Source organism: Rattus norvegicus, chromosome 20, assembly GCF_021556685.1.
Source record: "Rattus norvegicus strain SHRSP/BbbUtx chromosome 20, alternate assembly SHRSP_T2T, whole genome shotgun sequence".
NCBI classification, from domain to species: domain Eukaryota; kingdom Metazoa; phylum Chordata; class Mammalia; order Rodentia; family Muridae; genus Rattus; species Rattus norvegicus.
In genome coordinates, this window is record NC_141553.1 from 15,340,518 (window position 1) to 15,365,290 (window position 24,773).

Below are 24,773 nucleotides of genomic sequence, written 5' to 3' on the forward strand. Positions count from 1 at the left end.
AGCCATCTCTCCAGCCCCTGTTCATTATTTTTATGATCTTCAAACGTATTTGATTTTTTTCTTAAAGGGCAAAACTATCCAAGCATTACAAAATCGCATTTTGTTCTTGAAACAACCAACCAACCAATCAAAACCAAACGACAAGAAGAAACAAGGATATCAACCACTGGAACTAAACAGAAAGCACATTTCTTTTCCTTTCAGTCCTTTCCCCCTCTGTCTCTTCATCCCCCTCTCCCCCTTCCTCCCGCCTTTCTTCTTTTCTTTCTTTTTAACAAGTATGAAATATACATGGCTCCATCCTAGGGGGCGAGTATGGCAAGTGGGATCTTTGTAAATTACCTGTTTGATATCAGGTAAATGGAAGAACCAGTCTCCCTCTTCTGAGCATGAAGCAAGGAGATTGCTTTTTCTCCTCATACTCCCAAGACATCCACTCAAAGGCTTAAGGATCACTTTTGTCCTTTAATAGAATTCAACAGTTAAGAGTGCTTTCAGGAGCCTGCATAGGGAGGCTCCTGCTGTAGCCTCTCCACAGGAAGTTGACATACCTCCAATGGGATATATCCACATAGCAGAGAGGATGCTGGGAGCAATGGCGGCGGGAAACCAAACAGGTGCCAAATTAAAGATTTGACACATGACGAGTGAGAGAAAACTCACTGCCACTTCTCAGAAAAGAGAGAGATACTTTTAATCTTGGAATGAATTTTGAAATTGAAAATAAGGATTGGAATCGACTACAATCACACGGTGATGCAGAGGATTAGAAAGAAAATCAAAAACTGAAAGAAAAAAAAGTGTTAACTGAGGAACATTAATGGTCTCAAATCTTCCAGATGAGTTATTTAATAGTGGCGATGGGTTCTGTAAGGAGCATGCCCAGGGGGCCTTTTCAAATAGCTCCTGAACAGCCACAGCTATAATGTGATCCTTACCGAGTGCTTCATGAGAGCGCAGACACTTGTGTATAAATAGGAAGCTCTTGTGTCAATACCCAAGACACCAATATCAAGGCCAGACAGAAAATGCTCCAACAAGAGACCTATAGTGCACAAGTAATCACATGGGCTGAGGCCAGGTGGGGACTGTAAAACACAATAGGAGACATAGTCCCCCCTTCATTGCCTCATTGCCAGAGATTTTTTTCTCTATATGGTTTTGGAATAAAGTAGAAGCAATAGCTGCCAGGAATTCTCATAAAGTACCACGGTGTCTGAGTAATAACATTCTCTAAGTCACGGAATGTCAGGAAGTTCCATTTTCTCTGTGACCTACAATATAAAAAAAAAATCTATTCACTGAGTATGGTGGAGAAAGGGTTTCTGAGGTGAATCCTGAGGGAATCTGCTCTTCAATAGAACAACTGAGCCAGGTTTTCTTCTGCAAACTGAACATCACGGTGAGGTAAAGTTGCACATTGAGGAAAACAGAGAATTAAGCATACCAAAATTATGAAAAGAAACCAAAGCACATGTCACGTGCCACATTTTGCACTTTGTCTAGGAGGAATCTTGCTTCTGCTCCATGAAAAATAAGAATAGAGGCCACTTGAGCCCATGTCTATGAGGCTAGATGGTGGTTAGCCCATTGCTGGACATGGACCGTGATAGATTCATGAGAAGAGAGACTGGAAAGCATCATGAAGTTAACGTATTTTTGAATTGTATAGAGCACGAGTTCTAAAACATATGTTTAAAAACAAAATCCAGTCAACCTTCTCTGTAGGGCACACTCTCATGAGTGATTGCAGTTCTGAAACATGATAGCCCTTTTGTACATAAATATGATTTAAAAAATAATCTCAAGGCCTACCCTGGCTACTAAGATCTTGAAATGCTTTTCAGCATCTTAGGACTTTAGAGACAATGGTAAAGATACCAGTAGAATTCTATGTTCATAGTTGCATGGGAGAACGTGAAGCATCCCATCCTGCCACTGTAAATTCCAGTTGGTGATTTGGGTGTACTTGTTGACTTTGCTCTTCCAGTTGACTTCTAATGACACCCTACAATACATGTGGTCAGTGACTACCACAGACGTTCGCCTAGACAACTTAGTCAATGCTTGGCTGGTTTCTTGAAACTTCAGGCAGAAAGGCAACTGCTTAGGAAAATAATAACTACATAGACAAAGGGTCAAAATGGTTCCTTTAGTATCTCCATCATGTGACCTGGAAATATATAACAGTATATAGAAGAATGTTTACGATAAACATACTAGATATTTGAAATCTACCAACAGTTGCTATTTTTACCTTTTCAGAAATTAAAACTTATTAAGGTTTTGAATCATTCCATTTGCAATGAGTAGTTCACTAGTTACACTTGTGTTAAGGTTAAGTATACTCATCTCTTACATTAGAAGATACCTTTGGCCACCAAATGTTCATTTCCCCCATTTCCTTAGCTGTGAATACATTGACTTTTACAAAATGCATTATCCTCTGCTCACATCACTGGTGGATGTCAGGACTAAGTTTAATTGAATCCTCCTCCAAAAAAAATCAGAGTAAATTTATAGTTTGGATTTTTGGTAAGCTGCATCCATTTTACTAGATTTGAAAAGAAACCATCTAAAGATAATTTCACATTTTCTTCATGTGTGCAGTACCTTGCTGTGTTTCTTTGTATGAGTAAAGACTTGCATATGCAGCAGAATAACAGGGGTGAGCAGAGAAAGCTTTAGGTCATTGTCATTATCTTGTATCATTTTTGAGTTCACTTTATACCCACGGTGAGCTGGCTTGTGAACCTCCAGAGAGTATACATTTTTAATCTCCCTTCTTGCTATAGGAGCACTATATTAATGATTCTGGTTACGTACCCAACTATTCAATGTTTCCTTGAATTTAAAGTCACATCTTCATATTTGTACCAAAAACACTCATACCCATTGATACCTCTTCAAGCCCTCGTCTTATTTTTTTTAAAGAATCAGTTTTCTCATAACATGCTGGATTGGTTGATTAATAAGAGACTTGAGGACTAATATGTAAGCCTACACCCCTACATCAACCTGATTTTCCACAAGATGACAAGAGTATGCATTGAAGAAAGGAGAGAATCTTGAATAAATGTTGCTGTTCAAATTGGATAGTTATATGTGGATGAAACTTTACCCTTATTGTCCGCCTTGCACAAAACTCAACTTCAAGTGGCTAGTCAAGGATTTCAACATAAAATGTAATACCCTAGATGTGATAGAGAAGAAATTTGGTAAAATGCTTGAACTCAATGACACAGGAATGCACTTTTTAATCAGGACCCCAGGAACACAGGCATTAAGACCAAAAATGAATACACATGACCTTATGAAACTTAAATAGTCTGTTACATCAAAGGACACCATTATTTCAGGGAAAAGGTAGCCTACACAATGGGAAAATATTTATCAGCTATAAATCTGACATGAAGTTAGCAATGAACATATATTAAGATTTCAAAAAAGAATAACTGAAGTGGGAGAAAAGACTCCAATTAAAAAATGGGGCATGGAACTAGTCTGAGAGTTCATAATGTGAAATACAAACATATGAAAAATATTTTTTAAAATGATCAATATCCTTAGGCATCAAGGGAAATGAAAATTAACATTATTTTGTGATTTCATTTTTATCTCAGTCAAAATGACTAAGATTAAAAAACAAACCCTAAAACAAATGACAACAAATGCTGGCACCTCTGTGGGAAAGGAGGAGCACGTACCCACTGTTAGTGACAATGCGAACTGGTGTGGAAAGTATAGAATCAGTGTAGAGCTTCCCCCAAAAGCTAGAAGTAGATTTATGACATTTCCCAGCTGTACTAGGGCACATACCCTAAGTCATAATAGCCAGGGAATGGAAGAGATTAGTTGTTCATCAACTACTGAATGAAAAATGAAACGTGATGTATTTATTCAATGGAACTCTGCTGTTAAATAAAATTCATGCATTAACAGGCAAATGAATGGAACTGGAAACACTTATTGTGAGTGAGGTAACCCAAAATCAGAAAAACAAAAGTCACATTTTTTTGTTTTTTGTTTTTTGTTTCCTTTTGGTGGTTGTTGTTGTTTTTAAATCTTAGCTTTGGTTGTTGGCTTTAAATCTTTAAATGTATGTCTTTCATTTTGGAACACTCATAAAGATCAGGAAATTAGTAAGGGGCCATGGCAGTATAGGTTGCAAGAGAGAGGAAACAGATTATAATGGTGCAAAGGGTGAAGGGAAAATCATGGAACAGAAGGGTTAAATTGGGGTGGCACATCTGTAGGAAGGGTAGAGGTATCATATGCAAATATACTAATATAAAAGGCTTCTTAAAATATGTACAGATAAACAAATAAGAAGAGTTATCCTATAATGAGGGGACAAGCACAATGTCAGCACCGGTCACTATACTCTTATAAATATACAGCTCTGTCTCAGCACTGGGTTATCTCTTTTAAAGGTTTTTGCCATTGACTCACAAGAACCACAGACCCACAAATAAAACAGGTAATTGCCAGTGAGTTCTCTTGCTTCCTGTCCAGAACATAATAGACAGACCGTACACACAGAGGAGTCCCAGAACATGGGGAAATCAAACTGCTATCGACACAGGACCTACATCCCTACAGGCTAGCTTTCATGGGGCTAGAAGGTGCTATAAATGCTGCAGGAGGAGAAAAGGAATCCTCACTCTTAGCCAACTGTGAACCCTATGGGCTACAATAATGACTGCACTAGCAAGACATGCCCAGAGGTGCAACGATGGCACAAACACTATGTTGTTAACAACTATATATCACAAATTGAAATCCATAGCTAGTGCTTTATTGGCCCAAGAACCAATCCTAGATCTGAAGAATTTTCATCTCTCAATGGTACACTTATATCATTCCCCTACTCTCAGTTCTTGGTGATCATTGTAGAAAAAAAGTTGGAAAGATTGTAAAAGCCACGAATAGTGTTTTCAAGGTACAAAACTACAGTTACATTTATAAACTCATTTTTGTCAGGTCTAGCATAGAAAGGAAAGTGGGCATGAAGTTCAATGTCTAGATGAGTAGTTATTGGGAGAGGAAGAGTCAGTATTCTTTAACAATATTGGTGTAATAGATTGACCACACTCAGTGGAAGGCTACACATTCAAGTATATATGGGTAGCACAAATTGGACTCTATTGCTTAAATAACAACGAGGAAAAAGGACATAGGGTGAGTAGGACAGGGGGAGTAAACCAGGAAGGAGTTGGGGGAGATAAATATGACGAACGCATATAGTGTGAAATACTTATAAACTACAGTAAAAATGAGAAAATAAGTCCCACAAAGTATAGAGTAAAAATATAAAGAAATTATTTTGTAATAATGTCCTTTATTAATTCTTTGAAGAGTCAATACAATGGAACTCCATTTTATACTATTTAAAAATTAATTTAAATGTAATTATAATGTTTCTCATCTCTGTCCTCCCTCCACCCCCCTTCAAGTCTCCATGCCCCCTATCATATTCTCTTACATCAATAGACTATTTTTGATTATTGTTTTCTGCATAAATATATAATCACAACCTATTTAGCGTGGGTTGTGTAAATATGATTTCAGGGCACGCAACTTCATATTGTATAACTAATTAGTGTTGGTGAGTGTGGGATCGATTCTGCAAAACAGTAATAAAGCAGACTAGAATTTTTCTTATGCGAATGATAATATAAACTTGCTCTATGCTGCTGGGTTTAATAGGAGATAAATGACAGTTTTTAACTCCACATAGTCAGATTAGTCAGTCAGTCGGGACAGCAGCCTGTTTATATGGATTGATTTGTTCTTCTTATAAACGTTCTCACTTTTGAGAGAACATACCTTAGAATGATTCTGTTCCTTATATTTATTTAAAGTACCATTTTTCCTCTTGGTCAAATAGAGGTCAAGCCAATCTTTAGTATTGTTCTTTTCCAGCTACTGTTTCATCAAATGGGTCAGTCTTGGATCACTTGTTGGTGTTATTTTCCAACACTAATCTTAAATATAGAATATAATTTACAGGGTATTTTTCTTTTGACTACAACAGTTCAATTGCAGAGAAAAACACGTGAATCCATACTTTTGACCTAGTAAGAATAGTAATGAAATAGTAATGCTATATGTTTGTTTGAACACCTCTACATTTCTTATAGGTCTTTAGCACTATTCGGAATAAAATAATCTTAAATGAAATATACTCTAAGATTGTTTTGTTCATATAAAATATCTATTTATAAATCTATGGTATATAAAATTCCAGAAACATATAATATGCATATAATCATCTAATATAATGGGGGAAGGAACAGGGGGAGGAAGAGAGAGGGATTCACACACACCAACACACTCTTACACATACATACACGCAAATACACACAATCTCACACACACACACACAGACACAGACACACACAAACACACATAAAGATGGAGAGGAGGGGGGTGAGGAAGAGAGAGAGAGAGAAAGAGTTATTTTAAGATTTTTAAGATTCCTCAGACTCTGTGCTCTATAGAAATACGAACCCTTGTGTTCTCTAGACCCTTAGAAAACACGACCAAACTTATTGAGATCTTGATGGCAAGCATTTCCTCAGGTGGTGGTTTGAATAAGAATGGTCCCCACATAGCCACATGTTGGAATGCTTGGGCCCTAGTTGGTAGAACATTTTGAATGATAAGTAGATGTAGCTTTGTGGGAGGAGGTGAATCCCTGGCATTGGGGTTTGAAGTTGCAATAGTCCATGGAAACCACTCCCATATTATACCTGTTTGCCTTCTACCATGTTTTCAGCTATGATAGTCATGGATTCATGCTCTGAAACATAAGCCAATGAACTCTTTCTTCCATTAGTTGACTTGATCATGGTGAGTTAGCACAGTAACAGCAAAGTAATTAAGACATCCCCTTAACAGAAGATCTGACATTTTTCCTATGTGTTTGCTTCTCTAATAAACAAACTTAAGTCATAAAATTCTGTCTTCAACAGGGAAAATTTGCACTTATTTATTTTTTCATATTTAATAAAAGTCCAAAGCAAAAGACTTTAAAAGAAAATAGGCTTTAACAAGCTAGATACTTCCAGGATTTCAGAATAAAGTAACAGTAGAAAAAAAAAACCACCCAACTACAGTCAATGTTAGGCTACAGTTTTCATTTGGTTCCTGAAGAGAACTCAAGAATTGGGAAGAAGTGTAAAGGACTTGGCTGGATTTCTCTTCTCTCACCCTGTGTGAGGGATGTGAATCTGGGCATTGTCTCAACTTATATTTCTTTACTCACCCCTAGTATCAGGTGAGGAGAATAACAACGGCTGATTCTGAGAAATGCTTAGCTTAATAACTGGGATATGATACGGATTAGCAGTCTAATCCTGGAGATTAAGCTCAAAGTCATGGTGTACCAAAATCATGTGTCAGCTTCTGCACCGTCTAATTTCAGAACACTGAGGAGCTTAGAGTAGAGAAGCTTGACGGCTAATATCCATGTATCTCTTAGTGTGTCTTCCTAAATTAGCACCAGTAGATGTTGTGTCTTCAATTTATATTAAAGATGAAAAATTAAAAAAAACAAACAAACAAACAACTCTGACATATAGTGGAATCTGTCAGCGAGTTTTTTCCATCCATCCCTAAATCTTCTGAAATGTGTTACCTGAAGAAAACAATTGTAATCAAATTTGAAACCTTGACCATCATTACTGATGATTTCCCATCTCACTTGCTTTCTAGGTTTATTGAACACACAGGTTGGTAACAGTATAAAATTAGGAAATTAGATTTTATATAGATTCACTAAAGTCAAAATAGTTACTATATACTATAAAAGTATGTAGAAACATATAATATGCATATAATTGTCTAACGTGATTTTATATACTATAAAAATATATAGTAACGCACTGGTACCTACATTTTTTTTTACAAGATTTCAGATGGCTTGCTCTTAGCTGTACTGAGTATGCTACATTTTTAGATCTCTGTGTTCAGAGCATTATTTTCTTAGTGACAATACTGTATATTCAGCAAAGTATAAATGTTTACAAGGGTGCACACACACACACACACACACGGAAGGTGGCTTAGCAATGTCATTCTTTTCTGTAGATAGATATCAAAATGATACAGGTAATAAAACTGATGGCTGCACACCTCCACGGGGCAGTTCATCAGACATCTTTCAGGTCATGAGAGAAAGAATAAGACCCTTAGTTGGACAAGTTTGAAACTGAATGTCAAGACTTTAATAATCGCTGTGTTATAAACGACAAGCATTTTGAATATTTTAAATTTAAAAAAATCACTGGCAAAATACTATCTACATCTGCTCCAATGGAAAATAAAAGAGATTTCTTTACACAAGTGATACGAGTAAAAGTCCAGATGTAAGCATATGGTTTTCAAATTCCTTATTTCTTTCCTCAATAGTCTCTGTATGCGGTTTAAAGAAATTTGAACTGTGACATAGACATGGTCCCAGAATCACATGGGCAGAATAGATGCTAAATAAAACGTGGGTTCATGGGGAGTTGTGAAAGAAACGTTCCGTACATTTCTCTGCTATGTAAGGAAAGAGACAACTTCGTGCAGTTGGAAAGAAGTGTAGTTCTATTTTTATCTCTTACCAATAGGTCTGATAACGTTTTCAAACCCTGCTTTACCACTTCAAAGTCCATTTTCAGAGAGAAGAACGAGGAAAAGGAAGAAGGTGACAGGACATGAATGCACAGAAGGAGGGAGAGGAGACGGAGTTGGGCAATGCTCTTTGGAAATGTCAAGGCAGTTGGAAGAGTTGGAAGGTTGCTTTTATCGTGAGCATGTATACGGTAAAGATTTTCCCATTTTGAGTAATACTTAATCTTCAAAATACACAATTTCAAAATCATTAAAAAACCTCTTTTTAACTGACTAAAAATCTAATTTACCTATGTGGGAAAAGTTGGTTATAGAACTACATGATAACAGAAGTTTACACTACATTTGCCCTAATGATCAATTGTAAAGTAATATCCACCCCTTAGAATTTTCTAATATTTTTTTTTCAGTTTAATCTATTTCTACTCCTGCTGTGGAAGTTGGAGCAGAAAATAAGGTGTGTATCTTAGATGCAAAAGGAAAGGCTAACCCTCCCCCCCCTTAAATACTAGTGAGGCAAGCCATGTCTTCAACAAACATTTGTCTCTGGATACAGAAGTAAGAGATAAGAGGGCATAGAAAAGAGTTGTGCTACAACATTCGAGTGAAACACACTTGGCTGTTAGACAGAAAGGCGGGATTTCAGGTCTCAGTTATTTCAATATACCTTTTTCAAAGTAAAATTTCTAGAAGGATCATAGACCAGGGGCAACATACTTGGTAAAGCAACAGTGCTCTCCTTACATGACAGCGTAGAGTATTATTAGCTTTATAGCTGTGGCTATGTCTGTTTCATACATTATCTTTATCTTACTCTCACGATCAAGTACCAATAAACATAATATGTCAGGAGGTAGGTGTTCATTTCAGTAATTAGCAAAATACGTGTAACACATCCCACCGCGGATAAACAGTCAGCAAATCTCAGAAGGTCTTGTCTTGGAAGTAGAGTAGAAGCACATTATAGACTTCTCTTCTTTTCATCTTATTTCTTGGGTTTTCTGCAAAGGTTGTCTGTTCAAGCTGTCCTCTGACTATTGATGAGAAAGATGGAGATGATCTTGGAAGGTTTGAAATACAGCTATATTTTCTCTTCTTTCTTTTACTCATGATTGCTTGATAAAGGAAACTGTTTAGAATGTCCCCATCAATAAAATTAATCATTTGGGGAAATGACTCCAGACAAGTGGTTTTTAGGAGCTTAATGGTGGGACATGTATTGAGTGTCTGTGAACCCCTGGGTTGTATCACCACTTCTACAGATGAAGAGAGTTAACTGGCTTTTTGAGTATTAAATATCATAGTTAACTTCGTCTCCAATAAGAAAGTTGATGGGAGAATTTAAAAGAATGTAGATGACACCATGATTATTCCTGTCATCGAAATAACATCCTTAAAACATGTGTGTTTTGTAATTCTTCCCAACCCCTTGTATAACCATTTTCAAACAGCGGAGTTATGGTAAAAGAAAAGACAGGTCACGCTAAGAAAGCTCTCTCTGCCCTTCCTTGGTGTTAAACTCCATTCTTTATCAGGACAGCAATGCACTTTCTCCAAAGGTAATTTTGTGTGTTGTCCTATCAGCAGCTGATACAATGAAGCCAGGAGCATGGCCAGTGAAATAAGAGAACGTATGAATAGGATGCTTTCCTTGTTTCTGAATGTAACCCCTCAGTGATGTGTAATATGAAGACCTGCTAACAGTTAGAGTCTTGCCAGTTGCTGGTTGTATCATCGCCTGTAACTTTTATCTTAATTTGTCACAGAAATTTAATTCAGATATTTTAAATATTTTTACTTATAATAAAACGGGAATGTATGTGTTTTGTATATCTGAGTCACTTTGCCATTGTGCTCCACAATAGATTTTCTTTATTAAAATAGATTTTAAAGATTTTTTTTGACAGAAGCACACACACACACACACACACACACACACACACACACACACACACACAAAATAAAAAACCAACCAACCAAAACCCCACTAGTTGACTCAGCAAAAATGGGCCTATGTTTTTGTTGGAATGTACCAAACCATCTTAGGTTTGGTACCTCCACGGTTTGTTTTCATGTTCTATCATGATATATGAATGGAATGCAGATTCTTCACCCTTCTGATTCAGGTAGAGACGCAGTGGTTTAAATGTGATGAGAGACTGGCGCGATTCATCCGTGTGAAGGAGACGCATGCTTCCTTGGATATAGGCCACTCTTTGATGCTCTTACGTGGGATGAATTAACTGGACAAGTCGTGTGAGCCTACAAGTGCTAAATGGATGGGAGGATGGAATACTTCATTAAAAAATGTTTCTTCTAGAGTAGGTATTCTTTGAAGGCCTATATGTCAAAAGCTTATCCAACAGCCTATGCTGGTGTTGGATGGTGTTGAAACCTTTTCGAGGTAGAACCAGGTAGAAAGGAGTTAGTACTTGGGGGTCATGTCTCTAAAGGGGATATGGGACCTCAGTCTCTTCTTTCTCTTTGTTTTCTGACCACCATGACATGAGACTTTGTCTCCACTACTTGGGCCTGCCGTGGCCTACTCCCTCAACACAGGAACCCAAGTGCTGTAACAGAACATGGACAAATACTTCTGAAGCAGTGGACGCAAGTGAACCTTTCCTCTTTTTATACTGATTTACCTCATGTTGCGGTAAATATTCTAAAAAGTTCTAAATCTTTTATCCCGTGCTAGTGCCAGCACCGTATGGCCACATGGCACTGCGGGGTATCTCTGTGGTAGTTGGTTCCAGCGTGTCACTGCTCCAGGCTGGCCCCTTGGTATGCTCTGACCCAGGCGGTCACTCCCTGGTGTAAGTTCCCGCACTGTAGGGCCATCTAGAACTAACAATAATTCATCTCAGTGGCTCCATGCTGCCCTTAAGGGCTCTCTGATGCAGGCGGTCCGCGAGCCGTTCCAGGATGGCACCTTGCCACACTGCTCTTCCGGTACCATGTAGAACTAATCTAAAATCAGGGCTCTAGAAGTCCAGCAGAGGCTGCCCTGACGTTGCTCCCTGCCACGGACTCTGCCCTCACTCGCAGCAACCGCCCCCTGGTAGTTAAGGTCTAAACTCCCACCTACCCAGTGAAATCATGGCTCAATATGCTGCAACTTAACAATCAGATTTATATGTTTAATTCTCAACCCACAATACGTCCACACAATAAACTCACAACCAAAGGATAACGATATAAACCGCCCATCTAGATAAGATAAACTGACCTATAGAAATCCGTCCCTTAAGAAATATTCATAACAATCTGTATATATGTAGAGAAGCATGGTAAGAATCGTTTATGTCCGCCTCCAGGTTGCCTCTCTCCTTTCTGCTTCTCCCTCCCTTTCTAAAACTTTGTTCCCGCCTCCCTTCCTTCTTGGCCAATGACAGGCCTCGTTTTATCTGTGTCTGCCTTCACCTGCAAAACATCAACTTACAACCTCTGGCATTTGTTAACATGATGGGAAGCTAATTACCACAGCCTTCATGACTTTTACACTTCCTCCTTTATCAGAAAGGACAAGTCTAGAGCTAGATTGCAAACCCCAAAATGTTAGGATTTGGTAGTTACAAGGAAAGTTGAAGGAATCTTGAGAGCTAAAGAATAGAGATGAGACAGACACCATAGCACATATTTGAGGGGAAATTGAAAAAAAAAAAAGAATTGCTGTATGTTTCATCATCTACTTAAATAACACAGAAATTAAAGTGGCACGTGATTATAATTCTAGTCCTTGGGGACAGGGCAGAGAGGTCATGCAGTGATCTTTCAAAATGCATATGACTGACTCCATAGGTTTTTTTTTCCGTTGTATATATCAAAGAGCAAACCTCAAATTATTTGATTTGTGTAACAAACCTGTTTGTTACACAGAAAGTGTAATTCATATAACTTCTAGGCGTCATGATTCCAGTTATCTTTAGAAGGATGCTAGGTCAACAGTCTTGGATAATTATCTTACATAATCCTAGTTTACTTCAAAGAAACTCTGTATTGGCACCTGGCAGGAATTTTCCTGCCACTAATCTTCCATGGGTCCCTGTTGTCCTTTGACTGTCCCACCTTGCTTAATCTTTCACCTACCAGTTAAATATTCACTCCTTGACATGAGAATGTTCCATAAAGATTTATATGCTGGGTACTTATCATCCTGGGAGAATATTGGGATTTTAATGCAATGGATTTCCCTCATTCTAAACAAACCACATTGAAATATTTCATGCATCCCATTGAAAACCATTTTTTTCTAGTTTCTATTAAGTCCCAATACTGATAAGTAGTTTAAAGGAATTGCATTACCTATAATACATTCAATAAAAACTAAATTAGGAAGAAAATATGATGTCATTGTATATTTCGATTTTTGGTAAAATTGGGTTATCTACAAATTTATGAGGAAAACTTTTAATCTTTGGGATACTGTTTTGCAACGAAGTACTTCTAGGTATAATGGATGCCTGAACTTAACACTAATTTTCACCGAGAAAATGAATCCCATAATGTATGACCACTGGTCTCTAAATTTTAAAAGCTGATGATTAGCACCTTTGAGTATAATAGTCTAAGAAAGAGATATTCCTCAGATATCTTTTTTTCCCTAAAGTCCACTGAACTGTAAGTTGCTGTTATCTGCTCTTCGAGCTGGAACTAGAAAACCATTGAGGCTTGCGAATAAAGTACGGGCAGGATGCACAGACATTTGCTAAGTCAGCAACACGCTGCAACGCTGCAACAGAACTTCCACAGAGGGGAGAGAGGGAAAATGACACAGAGGAGAACAGCTTCTGCCTTATCTTAACGGCTGTACACCGGTGTTTGGAAACAAACACATATATAGAGCTAAACATAGGAGATAGAATTTTAAAGTCGAAAAACATACTTATTCAGTTTGATCAAAAAGAACAAGCAATGTGTATTTTTTTTTTCTGGATTGCCATAGACCTTTTCTTAATAAGGACATAATTCTGGATCACGATTTATTAGGATTCATTTCATAATAAAAAAGTTAATAATTCATTGCTTTTTTTCATGCCTATAAAGAAAATGGCCAGATTGTTTCCTTTAATTCACCATATATTAAGGGTAAATTTGTTCTGTGTTTTGTGTTGGCAAGGCATTTTAATGACCTCACCCGTTACTCGCATATGCTTTTATCATTTTTTTACTTAACAGGGTTCTCTTTTAATTAGCACAATAAAACACTTTCATTTGTATATACAGTATGAAAACACACGCGAATGTATACATAAAGTTTACCCTGGCATATTATAAACATAAAATTTCCCAGTTTACATTTTTTTTGTAGTGGGATTATATACTCTAATCTTTGGTTTTCGGAGAATGTATTCATTCTGAAAGCGCCTTCCTTCAGGTGATAAGACATAGGACATGAAATGGAAAGTCTCTGCTAATATTCATTGTGTTATGTTTATGTAATAAGATTTATAATGAATTTTATGCATTTTACCCAAATTGTGCATCTCATGAAAGCATGAAGCTGATTATTATCCATGATACAGACAAGGTCAGAGACGATTAGCCTCTGAAACAGTGAGCAAGACGGAAACACCAATGTTTAAAACGTAACCCTCTGTTCTCTACAAATAGGAGGTTAATCCTTTTTTAGCACACCGTCATCTAGAGCATCTTTGGTCTTTCCCCCTTTCCGTCCCAACTTCATTACATGTAAATTAAGTGTATGAGGAGTTCAGAATGTTCAGACAGGGCTCTCTCTAGATAAGTACCAGTCCTGCTCCTGCAGAAGGAAATGCTAAATCAATGTTTTATCACAATAAAGCACAGAATGGGCACCAAGAACACAGCGGGTGGTCTCCTTTCCTCTGGGCCTCAGAGTAATCGCCCAAGACAAACATTGCATTTCCCATTTTATAGTTAAAATAGTCAATTCATTTCCGAACTTATGCCACTAGTAATTTGGTTATCTGGGCTTCAAGCCCCACTACATAAAAGCAAATGCGTTTCCTTTTATTGATCATTTTTCTGGCTGCACTCATATGCCTTTTGGTTCATGTGTATATTACGACATGACTTCTTAAAAGATTTCTCTTTTCCTTGGAAACAGCACTCTGTGAACCCGCGCATTCCACAATGTTAACATGCATAGATATTCTTTGCCAGGCCTAGACAGCCAATGCTTAGGTCTTGGTAGCTAGTGTCTGTCACTCTCATTTTGTGAAAGAGCTTCTGGCTTATGATGGCCCCTTATTGGAAATAAATATTTTATCGTTAGTCACAAGTTTACCATTATAATTCAGTTTGTGGTCACAGACTAAGCTTGTTTTCCCATGGTCAGAATAGAATACCCAATAGAAACATCTTAAAAGGGAAAGGATTCCTTTGGCCCAGAGTTTTAGGGTGGGGAAGGCATGAAGAATGCAGACAGTTCTGGCTACAAACAGACTGTGATCCTCAAGGCCCACCCCAGTGCTTTTTCCCAGGCAGGCACTGTGTTTCCAATATTCTACAGACTCCCGAAATAGCCCCACCGGATGAGAAACAAGTGTTCCAAACACATGAGCCTATGTGGAGCATCTCAGACCCAGGCGTCTCTGGGCTCATGGCCCTGTCATAATGCAAATGCAGTCAGTCAATCCTTAAGATTCTCTGTCACCTCAGAAGTATCAACATAATCCAAATGTCAAAGCCTCTTCCTAAACTCAAGGCAACCTCTAGTTGTGAGCCCCTACAGAATAAAAAAAAAATTTAAATTGTGATAAAAGTCCCAATTCCAATGGATGAAGGAAGAACAATGAGAAGCTTATGACATAGAAATATGTGTATGTGTGCTTGTGATATATATGTATATATGTTCATATATGCATACACATACACACACTAACACATATATAACATATATATTTAACATATATATATATATATATATGTTAAATGAAACCCAGCAGTATAGACACAAAACTCTGACTGTAATGTACTTGTCTAGCTCTACTTTTAGGCCTCCATCTTTTGAAGGACTTATGATTTCCCCCTAGGCCAGCTCTACATGGTAACTGAAGTTTCCCTTGTTCCTTGTTCCTTGCATTTCTGATAATTTAGAGTCTTCATTGCAATTTGTGGCTTACTGTCCAGCTTTATGCATAGCTTACTCTGTTGCTCCACTGAGACTCTGACCCAGTCTTCCATAGATGAGAAGGTATGCTGAAATGACTGTGGCAGGAGCAAGCGGTCACAGTTCCTTCAATCTTGGCAGATCAGGCCAGAAACAGGGCCAAGGTATACCAAGTAAGGCTACCACTGGATACTCAAGTCTACCAGCTAGGTCCTACATCCTAACTTTTTCTATAGCCACCCAAACAGCGTCACTGGCTGTTGACAACTGACTGTTGGCCAATTACTGGTTCAGACACAACCTCAACTGTTAACACCTGCCCGCCAGAAAGTTGAATGCACTCAGAAGCTGTTGAAGAAGTGGTATGTATGGATTGAGCTTACATAGAATGCCATGGTGAGCCATGCTCTCTGTTCTTGCTACATTCCTGTTCTACCTCTGTCTGTAAGTGAGGATGCGCTCTACTTTGTAGAAAGCCAGCAGTACGGTGGTAGGTGCTCTGAAGAGAAGTATAGCTTTTCCCTCCGGTTAGCATGCTCACCCTATGAAAGTAATATATTCTCTAGGATTTGAGAAGAAAGCCGTATCTTCTGTACCATTACAGAGAATTACTTTTGATTTTGAAAAGACGCAGTGGCTGCCACACCTGAGGAGGACAGGGAGTTCTGTGTCCCTACTGTATTATCCACATGCCATGCTGATTGACTTTCTATCCTTGTCATAATGAGGGAGTCGCACATGAAGTGACAGTGGTGAGCTTATAGTTTGGTACTGGTAGATTTCAGTATGTCTTACAGGGCACAAGTTCAGTATAGACCCATAGGCAGAAAGACAGACAGCATAGCAAGGGTTCTGTGCATAGATCTGGACCATACATCAGAGTAAAGGTCTCTTCTTATATATTTTAGAAGGAGAGATCTATACCATGTGACTGATAGGCATTCTGTGTTATATGCTTGTAGTCAATTGTCTTTATGTCTTGTATATGGGAGGGTAGGAGCCTTATACAAAGTGGGCTATGAGGGTGGGAAGAGTAAGAATGTAAAAATAAATGTTAATGGGCTAATTTTGTAAAATGGCACAGGCCTGGCTAATACTGAGTAAATAGGCAAGTTCTGTTCACTTTGGTGATAGCTGAAGAGTGTTTGTGGGTTTTGAGGTCATGTTAATGAGCGTCTGAACGGGAATGCAGATGTTGAATGCCTATACTGTTTCAAACACATTCTGGGATTGTAGCCATGTAATGTCATAGACCCACCTCTGTCTCTTGTAGTTGTAATCTAATACCAGAAAGGACCCTGATATTCTCATTTTTAAAGGTCAAATGTACTCTTAGCCTATAGGAAAAATAGCTAAATATTCTCCTAGACCGTGGCTTATAGACTGAGTTTTATGTCTTCACATAAAACTCTTTGTTAATACAAACACAGTGACATGATCTATTTATATAATAAGACATTTTTCTCACATGTGGAAACAATGATTGCAGTATCACAGAAATTCTGTCAAAGAATACAAAAGGCACACTTTCCTGTAATCTTAATTTTAGCTAGTATTTTCAAACATCAATATTTAAATCAAAAGCAGATATGATAAATCTACATTGCTATTTAGAAAATCTAACATCAGGGCAACAGTAATTAAATAGCATGTATTTAAAACCAGAGTTCCAAGAATCTTTTTATCCTGTTAAGAAAGCATCATAAAAAATGCTCAATTTTTAACAGCCATAAATATAATAAAATAAAATAAAATAAAATAAAAGCCTTTTTCTATGATATAGTGATTTCTAATCAGGGAAATACATAAGGTCAGCAGCTTAAAATTTCATGCTTTGTACTTTTAAATAGTTGATATTTTAGCCTTCTTTACATGTGTTCATAAATTTTAAATAATTTTGACTGCAAAAAAGGAAAGTAAAAAATATTGATGGCTAGTTAAAAAATGAAAATAAAGAGAAATATTTGGAGTTTTTTCAACATCCTGAAACAGTTGTATATGACATAAAATACAACGATTTTTGTAGATAAAAATAAATGGTATCAGTTTCCAGGAACCCACCCACTTTGAGACATTATTTAGAAGGTAATAAGATTCAAAACATCAAAAATGCTGTTCAACTAATATAAATTATTTTTTTAATATTCACTCATCATTACAGGACAGAAAGTCCAATAGGGGCATAAATTAACTACAACAGATAAAATATAAAAATAAACATGAAATTATGTTCATTCATTCAACAGAAATCAACTACACTTGAGATGGTCACTGTGACATTTTGGAGGGCAACATTTCAATTACCTGCTACTGAGAGGTTATTCTGAACCTTGAGGCTGACTGTTGGCAGTGTCTCCAGATCCCTAAATATACTGTTAAGGACATAAATTAACTCTGTAGGTCACTGACTTGTAGTTTTTCTTCATTCATGTGTAGACCTTGCCAGTCCATAGTCTTAAGCCAAATCGCAAACTGAGTACATTTTTGAACATATCTGTTAAGACATGTATCAGAAAAGATGATCATCTTACCAAACAGAGTGAAGACAAGTATTTATCTGGGACGTAGCTCCACTTGAATCAAATTTTACCTCTGCATTAGCAACGTTTTGGAGACCACATGATTTAGTCAATCAGTGGTTACTTTTGATGCCACCACCTTGCCCAACTTCCAGTCACTCTGTGTTAATTTTGATTCAAAATATCCATGATCACCTCGTCTGTTAACTACTTGCTACCTGAGGTAGTGACATCACTGGGCCAAACTCTTCAACTTAGTGTAGTTCCTGTATCTGCTTTGTTGTTAGTAGAGCTGATATGTTCAAAAGATACTCTGTGATGCCATGTGACTGTTTGCTTGACCTCTTAATTGAGAGACTGCTGACAGATGGGAAGGAGAATGGCTGTCTGTACTAAATGCTGCTAGATGAGTTTAACATCGATGGACCTGTTGGGAAATTGATAACATCAAAGACCTTCACTTCGTTGACTAACATGAACACATACACTTGGTAACAATTTCTCTTCTATAGGTTCACAATAATGCAGATGCATACAATCAGACAGAATCCCTCTTCTACATGCACACAAACACATGAGGTGTCAGTCATCTGCTGTCTCCTCCATTAATTTTTTACTTCTTGAAATTAGCACTCACCCTCTATTGAGAAGTCTGAATTTGCTTATCCCGTGAGTAGTAATGGGTTTCTAAATGCACACCTCACATCATCAGTCTTATCATTCAGGGCTGTATTCAGCATATGCCTCCCCCATTTCACCAGCATTTCCAGTCTTCTTGCTGGTATCTACCTCTACCAGCACACGTATAAATGGTTTGGACTATTTTCACCTTGACACATCCCCAGTACAATTCTATGTATCACAGAAAAAAATGCCTGGAAATATCTAGAATTACAGTTTGAAGTGATCTATAGAAATGACTGTACACCTAAAATAATGAGTCATATAGTGTGTGTTTACTCAGGTTGCTTAGAAGAAGAAAAAAACACAAGCAAGCATCCATCTTCATATGTTTTCCATGATAGCCATGCTGATGAGAAGTTGAAGGTAGAAATGTTGATATGTGGATAACTTGATTTTGATTGGCAACCCACTTGACTATATAAATATTTATAGGTAAAATCACGGTTGTGCATTTTTTATGCTTTTTTTTTCAGACGCAAATAAGAGAGGAGAAAAAAAAAACAGGAAAAGCAAGAGACTGGCTTGGAAAATGGTAATGAAGAAGCAGTTCAGTGATAATCACCTCAACTACTGGAGACTGAGAAGCAAATCTACCACAAAAAGGCAGAAAAATACAGATTCAGAAAGGAAAAAAAAACAGACTGACTAAAACCAACCAACAAAAATGAACAAGCCACCCAATAGCTCCATCTCCTAATAAATAAATAAATAAACAAACAAATAAATAATAAATAAATAAATAAATCTTATCTCTGATCACTAACGGCAAGTAGTTCTGGTAGATTTAAGAAAGAGTGCGTTGCCAAACCAACTGTTTATCCAATACTAAATGATCAGCCCAGAAATCATATATACGAGGAACTAGTTATATTTAGGAATATATATATATATATATCTCAATTAATGGAAAACGGGGATATAAAGAGAGAGATAGATAGATAGATAGATAGATAGATAGAGAGAGAGAGAGAGAGAGAGAAAGGATGAGTATATAGGAAAGTTTAAAGGGAGGAAGGAGAGGGATAAATGATGTAATTGTGTTGTAACCTCAAAGAGAGGAGAAATAAAAAAGCCTGTTGGATATCATATTTTGATATGTTTCCATGTTCTATTTAATAAGGTCATTCGTATAGCTGAAAGTACTTCAGCAATACACTGGATAAAAATATCCAAAACCATTTTTTTTATTGCTGAAAACACTGCAGTTAGGAGATTCCTTTATTTGCCTAAAAGAGAGGTATGCATTGTTTGCTTGAATTGTACCTTCTGGAATAATGTAGTGTATATATATATATATATATATATATATATATATATGCACACACACACACACACACATATATGATATAGTGGTTTTTCTAAAGTGCTCATAGATTGATATAGCCACTTTCTTAGTATTGCTCGATCTACATTAGAAAGCTACATGCAGTTGAAATACTGCAGCCATCCTCTGTAGAATTATTTGCCAAATAACCATTTGTTTTAAAGATGACTGTGGGAGGCACTTTAAAAGTAAAGCATTTCAAATCGTTGTGGAATTATTGTTCTTGTCAAGTGGTCACTAAGAGCCTGCCCAGTGTTGGTTTCTATACTCTATTGAAAGGTGAAGGTTTTAACCCATTCCATATTCTCTCTGTCCTTTGAGGAAAATTGACAGCTTGATTTTCAGAGTAACCCAAATCACGCATACAGCCTCTGAGGACAAGGAACAAGAGTGTGCTGGAAATAAATTCTTACAGGTAAAGGGAATTTGGATGAGAAAGGACATGGGGTGGAGAAGGAAAGTGTAATCTGAAGACTCAAGAAATGAATGTAAGGACAGGTACCCGGGGGAACCATGTTTAGGATGGTTCTTGGAAAAGGCCAGGTACTGGACTTTAAAACCAGCAACTGGGCAGTGACTTATCCTCCACCCCTCATTCCTAAATGATTTCCATAAGAACCCATAGTGAAAATTGCAAAGCACTAAACACACCAAGTCTGAGCATGCAAGTGATGGCCAAGAAGGAAGATGAATCCACCTCAGTTCTGGCCCATAAAATTGTAGCCCTGAATATGCTCTTTTCTTTATATGTAAGGATCTCTGATTTTTCTGTTATTTTAATTGACTTCTTCCACTCCAGATTCCCCAATGAGTGTCAAAACTGCCCTTGGGGACACTGACCAGCACAGGTGCCTTTTGATCTACAAAGAATCATTAAATTAAGCTGACCTATTCACAGGAAAACTTTCTCCTTCAAAGACACTGGTGGAATTCACTTTCCTACTGTTTACAAGTGAACAGCACCCTCTCTCTTATTTTGTAGGGTAGCAGCCAAGCCATTCGTGTTACCACTGTTTTATGTTTCTACAGTTTACACAGATGAAAGAATTCCAGTCTCTAGCCATTTCCTTGATGACAAGACTTTAATACTACATTTATAGAAAGTCACTCACTGCAATAGTTTTACTTAGGAGAAATTGTGTATATGTGCTACACAATTCAATTTGATATAATTCAGGCTTGCTTCTAAAATACACATAGTTAACATAAATGTTAGAAGGAAAAGGCAAGCACCTAACAGAACCTGGTGCTTCTTTCCTTAGATACAATGGATAATTTGCACAATTAATCCCTTATCATCTTTGGTTATCATGACAATTTAAGTGTAATTGGGCAGTCACTGATATTTGCAGTTATTTCTTTCTATAACAAAATGTTTCAGCTCAGTGATCATTTTTACATGATGGCTGCCTGGTGTACCTCTTCTCTTCCTAGTTCTGAAGTCATCCTATTATTTCCTGTTGCTTATTTAAACCTATAGCCAAAATTGATAATATGATTAATATGAGAAAATATAAAGGCTTTGCAAAATTCTAATAAACTTATAGACCATTTGAGGAGATAAGCAAGAACTTGTTTTTTAAGGCTTAGAAACTTTCTTCTCTGTGCAGTTACATATTCAGACAGATGTCACCGCTGACCTTTTGGAAAACCATCCTCTGGTACAAATGAAACAAGCAGTGTGTTGCCCTGTATGCAGCCTCCTGGTTGGACACAGCCAAATGGTTTCGTCTAACAATGGTTATCTTGCAGTAGCAATCAGGAAAGAAGTAAAAATATATGGGGGAGTCAGACACAATAATACTTCCGTAAATCACAAGAAAATGATTCCCTTATCAATGTGAACTATGTTCACAGTAAACAAAATAATTCAGAGAGACTTGATGATCTGTTGGATAAGAGACGGTGATGGAGGAGTCTAAAATCATGATTATAACTGTGTAGCTTCTATAAGCAATAACCAGGCCACCATTATACTAAGACTCATTTTTCTGCAGTTAGAAATAAGTTAGGGTACTACGACATCAGGGAACAAAATAAAATATCTTTCTCATTATCTAAATGTTAGGATTCGGGTGTACAGCAAAGAGCAGCTGTTTGACAGTGATAGAGATGACTGACTCTATTATCGCCTAACGACATTATCCTATTGGACAGATTTTAGTACCTTGTGCGATGGTACAACCATTGTTAATTAACCAAGATAATTTTTTTTCAGACAAAGTTCAGGCTGGCCTGAAACTTGCTGTATAGCTGAGGTTAGTCTTGAACTTACAAAGACTTACCTGCCTCATTATGGTGTGGCTGGAAGGGTGGGCTGCCACCCCTTTAACGGCCCAACTTTTAGTATCTTCTGTCATTACACCGGTTTTGTCTCTAAGTAAATAATCTGATGTAGAAAATTCTAGTTGTTTTAAGTATTCTACACTGTCTGTTACCTATTCCAGTTACAGTGGTAACTGGGCTTTGACCAAGAATTATTCTGGAATCTTGTGTCAATGCAAGAGAGAGAGAGAGGAGGGAGGGAGGGAGGGAGGGAGGGAGGGAGGGAGGGAGGGAGGGAGGGAGGGAGGGAGGGAATATGAATTGACTTCATCTGGCTGGCAATAATTTTGCAGAGCAATGTGGCAAACATACCTGCCAAGTTAGCAGAAGAAAGGCTTAACCAGAACGGATCAATCCTTTCAAAGGCACATGTAGTAAATACATACTCAGTTTTATTTCCAACAGAGCATTATATGTGTTTCCACAGCTTATTATCTAGGTAACCCAACTTTTTTAAATGTGCAAAACACACAAGTAACAGAGGTACTTTATTTAAAATAAATGCATTATTATAGAAACATGATAATGGAGGGAGGGAGGGGGGATGGGAAGAATATACAGACACAACAGATTATATCTATTACTCTTTCACTAGCCTGAACTCATTCAAAGAGCCACGACTCAGGCTGGGCTCAGGTGAGAACGCCCTCATGATTTATTATGGTCTCTGAAATAATTGCAAAGCATCTTTCCATCTCTTGGATCCTTGAAAAGCAGGATTTTATTTACTTTATTCTCACCACTAAAAGTAGGCAGAAAAGGGGAAATTAACACATTGTTTAATATCAGGACTGAAAATACTTGCCTTAGTGGGAGTATTTTTAGTGTTCCTAGATTATGAAGGCCTATGGTCCTGAGCTGTTTCCTGACATTCTCACAGTGAGGACAATGACGCACATTATAGTATATGGAAGAGATTCCCTAGATCATTGTAGTTTTAGAAATTTCATGTAAAAGCAAAATAAGGGGCAACACATTTACCATAGATTGATATTTATACTCTGTGTTGATGCTCGGTTTTGGCACCCTTCTGAGGAGTTGGCAGTTTTAGTAAAATATGTCAAAAGAAAGGAAGCACAACATTCTCAGATTGCATCAAACAGCCGAGCTACGCTCCCTTCAGATGCCAGGGCAGCCTTGACAGTCTCTTCCTGCACTCTTTAGAAAGGCAGGGTTAGGCTAGCTCTAAAGGAGACAGACAGCAGTGCTTTGGCCCTGAAGACACACATGCTAGCACAACTTCCTCAGGTGAAAGCGACTATTTTATTTCAGCTCCATTTTAAGTACAAAGCAATTGGCTAAAAATAAGGAGAGGGCACTGCCACACTCTTGGGCTTTATGCTTCTGCTTAAAGAAAGTCAAACTGCATCTTAAAGAAACGCAGGTCTGCTCTGAATGGAAATACTTAATCATAAGGAAAGCATAAATCTACCCATGAAAAAGGGCCTTTGCCTATTATAGCACTTTAATATATTTTCTCCTTTGTCTATAATTATACTTCAGTTCCAATTTGTTCAATCTGGTCATAATCACTCACTCCATATGTTTTCACTGTAGATGAGAAAATTAATTTCTAAATAACCCAAATACATTTTCATAATTACCTAATATTTTTTTTAAATTGTGTTTGTTCTGGACATTTTTTTTTAAATGGAGGCTAGCAACAGTGCAGACGCTTTGGCTATGTACAAAGACCATGGACGAAAATGGAACTTGGCAGTCATTTCTCAGGTGAGTAAAAGAAGTAATGATCAAAATAATCCCATGATTAATTGGAGCTTAGAGTTACAACGTTCTATCACTAGAATGCCGGCTATTGTTCTTAAAGAAAGTCTAAGTAGAATTATAGAATAAAAGCAAATTGTCAATGAGTAACTTGACACAATCCCTTTCCTTAAAGTCTAATTCCAGAAGAAAACTCCCTTATTACAGGAGGTACACTAGCAACAACCAAGAAAGTCATGTAGATGTACAGTGGATGAATATGCCAAGAGCGCTCTTTCCCTGGGTGGCCCCAAACTTCGCCATCTTCGTATGTCCCAGTAGAGGGTGGGACTTTATGACTATTTTAAAGCTTAAGCACATGAAGAGAAAGTTCTGGAACAAAATCTAACTTTTTTGAGAATACACACACACACACACACACACACACACACACACACACACACAATTAAGTATGCTGAGGTAACACTTCTAATTACCACAG

The 24,773-nt window shown here is 37.5% G+C and overlaps 1 protein-coding gene and 1 long non-coding RNA gene across 7 annotated transcripts in view; one reads left to right on the forward strand and one right to left on the reverse strand.

The window, feature by feature from the left end:
* Window positions 1–24,773, reverse strand: part of Pcdh15 (protocadherin related 15) — an 827,095-nt gene that overhangs the window by 569,396 nt on the left and 232,926 nt on the right. The window lies entirely within an intron of this gene.
* On the forward strand, window positions 1,294–19,664 carry LOC108349009 (uncharacterized). The gene is made up of 3 exons (XR_015645997.1): window positions 1,294–1,407; window positions 8,659–8,813; window positions 19,392–19,664. It is a non-coding gene; the product is annotated as an uncharacterized LOC108349009 (long non-coding RNA).